Source organism: Gigantopelta aegis, chromosome 2 (genome assembly GCF_016097555.1).
Source record: "Gigantopelta aegis isolate Gae_Host chromosome 2, Gae_host_genome, whole genome shotgun sequence".
In the NCBI taxonomy this organism is placed as follows: domain Eukaryota; kingdom Metazoa; phylum Mollusca; class Gastropoda; order Neomphalida; family Peltospiridae; genus Gigantopelta; species Gigantopelta aegis.
This window is the reverse complement of record NC_054700.1, coordinates 18,698,877-18,705,320: the sequence shown is the minus strand read 5'-3', so window position 1 is coordinate 18,705,320 and position 6,444 is coordinate 18,698,877.

Sequence of the window (6,444 nt, the reverse complement as noted above, 5' to 3'; positions counted from 1 at the left end):
CACACACACACACACACATATATATAATTGTAGCCTTAGTTGCATATAGTGTATTTTGTAGGATTGATGAGATTTAATGCATGCACAATCAGTGGTCAACAGTGCAGGGTCCAGCTCAGTCGGTAGAGTGCTTGTCTGAGGTGCTTGCTTGGGTCGTAGGATCAAATCTCTCAGCGGACCTATTTATTCTCTGATTGTTTTTTCCCATTCCAACCAGTGCCCCACAACTGGCATATCAACGGCTGTGGTATGTGCTGTCCTGTTTGTGTGAATGTGCATATAAACGATCTCTTGCTGCTAATGAAATATTGTAGAGGGATTCAGATGTTTGACATTCAATATCCGATGATTAATATATCAATGAGCTCTCTTTTTTTAACTTTCAGCAGTGCAATATGGTTTTGTTTACCACTGTATACTGTTTATATGGTGTCACCATAGCTTTTATATTTGACTTTTTCATATTTAATATTAATGTACATGTACTTTTTTGTGTGTGTCTTTCATAAATGCGACTCTTTCGTACATGTAGAGCTGTCTACACTATTTGTTTTATTAATAATTTTGGATTTTTTTAATTGATGTTTACCATCAAATACCTTAGTTGGACACTTTATAGCCGATTTAAAACATTTTTTATTGGGTGCCTTTAAACATTCATTCATTCATTCATTCAAAATGATTTATTCAGTCGCTCAATGAGCGGTCGGTCATGGGATCGATCTTCGTAGGCTATTTCTCGTTTCAGCCAGTGCACTACGACTGGTATATCAACGGCAATGGTATGTACTACCCTGTCTGTGGGATGGTGCATATAAAAGATCCCTTGCTGCTAATCGAAAAGAGTAGCCCATGAAGTGGTGACCGCGGGTTTCCTCTCTCAATGTCTGTGTGGTCCTTTATCATATGTTTGATGCCATATAACCGTAAATAAAATGTGTTGAGTGTGTCGTTAAATAAAACATTTCCGTCATTCATTCAGAGGGTCAGTTCTGGCACTCGCCAAATTCGCCAATTGCGAATTTCAAAAACAATTGGTGAATTTTATTTTAATTTGGCGAAATAATTTCAATTAATAATTTATACTTTGCTGCAAAATAATTGGTGTTTTGCAATTTTTGAAGTTTTAACAGATAATTTGGCAGAATTTTCTGCTGTCCCAGAGCTAGCCCTGATTCAAAATGATTCATTTATTCAACTCATCCCAGTCTGTATAGTCCATTTCCTTGAACAATACCCTTCACTGCCTTCAGTGTAGAAGATATCTTTTTCAAAACTCCAGCAACTGTATTCCAAAAAGCATGTGTAAGTCTACATAATAAATTATTCTAACTGCCTTTACAAGCTGTGAGATGTTAGACAGGGTTGTGACTTTTTTAGCTTTTTATCTGATTTCAGCTTCATTTTGTGTAAACCGGCCTCAGTGGCGTCGTGGTTAGGCCATCGGTCTACAGGCTGGTAGGTACTGGGTTCGGATCCCAATCGAGGCATGGGATTTTTAATCCAGATACCGACTCCAAACCCTGAGTGAGTGCTCCGCAAGGCTCAGTGGGTAGGTGTAAACCACTTGCACCGACCAGTGATCCATAACTGGTTCAACAAAGGCCATAGTTTGTGCTATCCTGCCTGTGGGAAGTGCAAATAAAAGATCCCTTGCTGCCAATCGGAAGAGTAGCCCATGTAGTGGCGACAGCGGGTTTCCTCTCAAAATCTGTGTGGTCCTGAACCATATGTTTGACGCCATATAACCATAAAGAAAATGTGTTGAGTGCATCGTTAAATAAAACACTTCTTTCTTTCATAATAAATTATTCTAACTGCCTTTACAAGCTGTGAGATGTAAGACAGGGTTGTGAGTTTTCAGCTTTTTATCTGATTTCAGCTTCTTTGTGTGTAACCGGCCTCAGTGTTGTCGTGGTTAGGCCATTGGTCTACAGACTGGTAGGTACTGGGTTCGGATCCCAGTCGAGGCATTGGATTTTTAATCCAAATACCGACTCCAAACCCGGAGTGAGTGTTCGGCAAGGCTCAATGGGTAGGTGTAAACCACTTCCGCATACCAGTGATCCATAACTGGTTCAATAAAGGCCATGGTTTGTGCTATCCTGCCTGTGGGAAGCGCAAATAAAAGATCCCTTGCTGCCTGTCGTAAAAGAGTGGTGATAGCAGGTTTCCTCTAAAAAAAACCTGTCAGAATGACCATATGTTTGACGTTCAATAGCTGATAATGAGATAAAAAATCAATGTGCTCTAGTGGTGTCGTTAAATAAAACAAACTTTACTTTTTTTTCCAATATACAGGATTTCATCTGAAATTCTTAAATATGAAATTTGTTTAGGTATAGTGTAGAAGATTCAGCTTTTAAAAGATCACTTCAGCTTTTATTTTTAAATCGGTATCACATCCCTCGTAAGACTTATCAATACATTAAAATGACAGACTCTATAGTCCGTCCCATCCTTCTACAAAAGTGTTTTGGAAATAACGAACAAATACAATTTGTGTGTGCAAGTTATAAAACAATCAGTTCAGAAATAAATAACTTGTAGTAAATTCCATAGTATCAAAAAAGGCGTTCCCTGTGGGATGGACTATAGTTTTAAACACTACGGCCTATTTTTCACTATTAAATCCATTTTTGATAAACTGAAATCGGACATTACTTAGATTTTATTGTTTAGATTATTCATTTCTCTACTTCCAGGGTGTTTTTGGTTATCCAGGTGTTTTTAATACCACAAAATGCATTTTGCATATTTTTAAAAATGTATATCCCTCTGAGAAGTAACGGTTTTGGAGACGAGCTCAGACCTATTTTTTTTTAAAGGGTATTTCCAAGTTTCAACATCACAGACTCTTTGTTTCACTCAGTTGTAACTTTATTCAAATGTGTTACAGGTTTGTAGATTAACCAAACTTATTATCCATTTTCACAAATAAAAACTAGAGTCTGTGACTTTAAGTATAGACTTAAAAGTTTCATAAGCATTGACACTGATTTCAGAATTAGTTTCATAAGAATTGACACTGATTTCAGAATTACTTTCATAAGAATTGACACTGATTTCAGAATTAGTTCATAAGAATTGACACTGATTTCAGAATTAGTTTCATAAGCATTGACACTGATTTCAGAATTAGTTTCATAAGAATTGACACTGATTTCAGAATTAGTTTCATAAGAATTGACACTGATTTCAGAATTAGTTTCATAATAATTGAACCTGATTTCAGAATTAGTTTCATAAGCATTGAACCTGATTTCAGAATTAGCCACATGTGCAGATTGTATGGGCTATGATCATCTTTTCTTAACCTAGTGGCGTCATGGTTAGGCCATCAGTTTACAGGCTGGTAGGTACTGGGTTCGGAGCCCAGTCGAGGCATGGGATTTTTAATCCAGATACAGACTCCAAACCTCTGCAAGGCTCAATGGGTTGGTGTAAACCACTGGCACCGACTAGCGATCCATAACTGGTTCAACAAAGGCAATGGTTTGTGCTATCCTGCCTGTGGGAAGTGCAAATAAAAGATACCTTGCTGCCTGTCATAAAAGAGTAACCTATGTGGCGACAGTGGGTTTCCTCTAAAAACCAGTATCAGAATGACCATATGTTTGACATCCAATAGCCGATGATAACATAAAAAAATCAATGTGCTCTAGTGGCATCATTAAATAAAACAAACTTTACTTTTACTTTTCTTAACCACTCAACTAGTTAGAGCTTTAGATCTCAGTAATTTGTGCACAAAGGATATTTTGCTCTGAACACAGTGAGGTCTTTTAGTACTGTAATGTTACGAATAATTACGAAGTATGAAGAAATGCATTTTAAGTTACTTAAATCAAATTGAAGCTTGGCATTTGAATTAGTTTGAGATCAACATGGGACAGGATGTAGCCCAGTGGTTAAATGCTCACCTGATGTGTGGTTGACCTGAGATCGATCCCCATCGGTGGACCCATTGGGCTATTTCTCGTTCAAGCCAGTTCACTACTACTGGTATATCAAAGGTATGCGCTATCCTGTCTATGCAATGGTGCATGTAAAAGATCCCTTTCTAGTTACAGTGCTACTAATGGAACAATTTGATTGGTTTCCTCTCTAAGACTATATGTCAAAAATTACCAAATGTTTGATATCCAATTGCTGATGATGAATAAATCAGTGTGTTCTATTGGTGTCGTTAAACAAAACAAATGAACATTTTTACATCAAATTGTTCGTATTTGGGCGTACTTATTTTTTGTATACTTGTCTTGCACAACATTTATTACCTTACTTTGATGCAGTCTAAAGACCTGGGGTCTAATTCACTAAACTCTCGCAGCTTTGCGACCTCGTAGTGCAATGTTAAAAGACTTGCAAAGAGGATGCTTTGTTGTCTAGCAGAGCCTAAGAGACCTTTGTCAATTAGGCCCCAGACCATTATAATACATGTAATTACAGTATTAAAAACTAAATTTCAACATCTTTTTAAGGATTGTCTGTTATTTCTTTTAGCTTCATCAGGTTTAGGGGGAAAAAAAGCATGTATAAACTGAATCGGTGAAGTACACATTGAAGTTTTAAACATTTTTTGATTTACACATTACAGTATTTTGAAATGAATCAGTTGGAGAAAATGCCTCATTTTTTAGTATAACAAAAAAATTTGTTTTATTTAACGAGGCCGCTAGAGCACATTGATTTTTTTATCTTATCATCGGCTATTGGACGTTAAACATATGGTCATTCTGACACTGTTTTTAGAGGAAACCCGCTGTCACCACATAGGCTACTCTTTTTACGACAGGCAGCAAGGGATCTTTTATTTGCGCTTCCCACAGGCAGGATAGCACAAACCATGGCCTTTGTTGAACCAGTTATGGATCACTGGTCGGTGCAAGTGGTTTACACCTACCCATTGAGCCTTGCTGAACACTCACTCAGGGTTTGGAGTCGGTATCTGGATTAAAAATCCCATGCCTCGACTGGGATCCGAACCCAGTACCTACCAGCCTGTAGACCGATGGCCTGCCACGACGCCACCGAGGCCGGTATTTTAGTATAACATAATATACACGGACAGTGAAACCTCTCAACCGAAATTCCCTGAAAACCGGACATTTTTCGCAGCCCTGTTTTAAATATATGTACAGAAGAGAGCCTCTCTAAACCAGACACCTCTTAACACCCGACTTTTTACTTGGTACCGAGAATGTCCAGTTTAGAGGATTTTAAAAATTAAGCATTTTTTACTACTTTATTTGGTATGTATAGACCGGCCTCGGTGGCATCGTGGCAGGCCATCGGTCTACAGGCTGGTAGGTACTGGGTTTGGATCCCAGTTGAGGAATGGAATTTTTAATCCAGATACCGACTCCAAACCCTGAGTGAGTGCTCCGCAAGGCTCAATGGGTAGGTGTAAACCACTTGCACTGACCCGTGATCCATAACTGGTTCAACAAAGGTCATGGTTTGTGCTATCCTGCCTGTGGGAAGCACAAATAAAAGATCCCTTGCTGCCTGTCGTAAAAGAGTAGCCTATGTGGTGACAGCGGGTTTCCTCTAAAAAAAAAATGTGTGGTCCTTAACCATATGTCTACGCATATAACCGTAAATAAAATGTGTTGAGTGCGTCATTAAATAAAACACTTCTTTCTTTCTTTCTTTGGTATATATAGAGGTTATTAACACAGTGTTTTTCGGTATCGTCAATATCATAATTTTATATTAGGAATAAAAATTGTATTATGCGAGCATAATACATTATTTTTATTCCTAATATATGATATTGACAATACCGAAATACACGAGGGTAATAATCTCTTTAACATATAAGCTCAAGCTTAATACAACGTGTTTTTGTAAACTGTACATGCAAACTTTAATTCCAGTCCGCCATTACTGGATATTCAAATGACATAAGAATATGTTGCGCGGTGTATTTTTGAATGGAAATGACATCAAACTCGAATGACGTCATTTTGGATGTCCTTACATCAAAATAAAGTTATGCCTAACGTTTTTTGTTTTCTGAATGCTGGACAGCTTTCAGTGTCAAATTGTCATTGAAATGTTTTTATTTGATGACTATGAATGCATACGTCAATCATGGAGTGTCACCCAAGTACATTTGCTTAAATGTCAATAAACCTAGTGCCGAGACCTCGACTAATTTTCATCTAATTTGCAAAGTTATAAAATTCTTAAAGTATGTGATCTGAAAAATATCACATACTTCGATTGCACCGAAAATGTAAGATATTATATGATAAATATATATATTAGTTTTGCTACATGTATTTCACTCAGTCTGACTGTTTCATATATCATTGTAATACGTACTAATTTTACTTAGAATAAAGTTAACAGCTTGTTTCCTGTGCAGTTGTATTACCATCGTTTCCTGTAACTTTAGTGTTATTCGATAATGGTGTCAAAGAGAGGTCATTATGG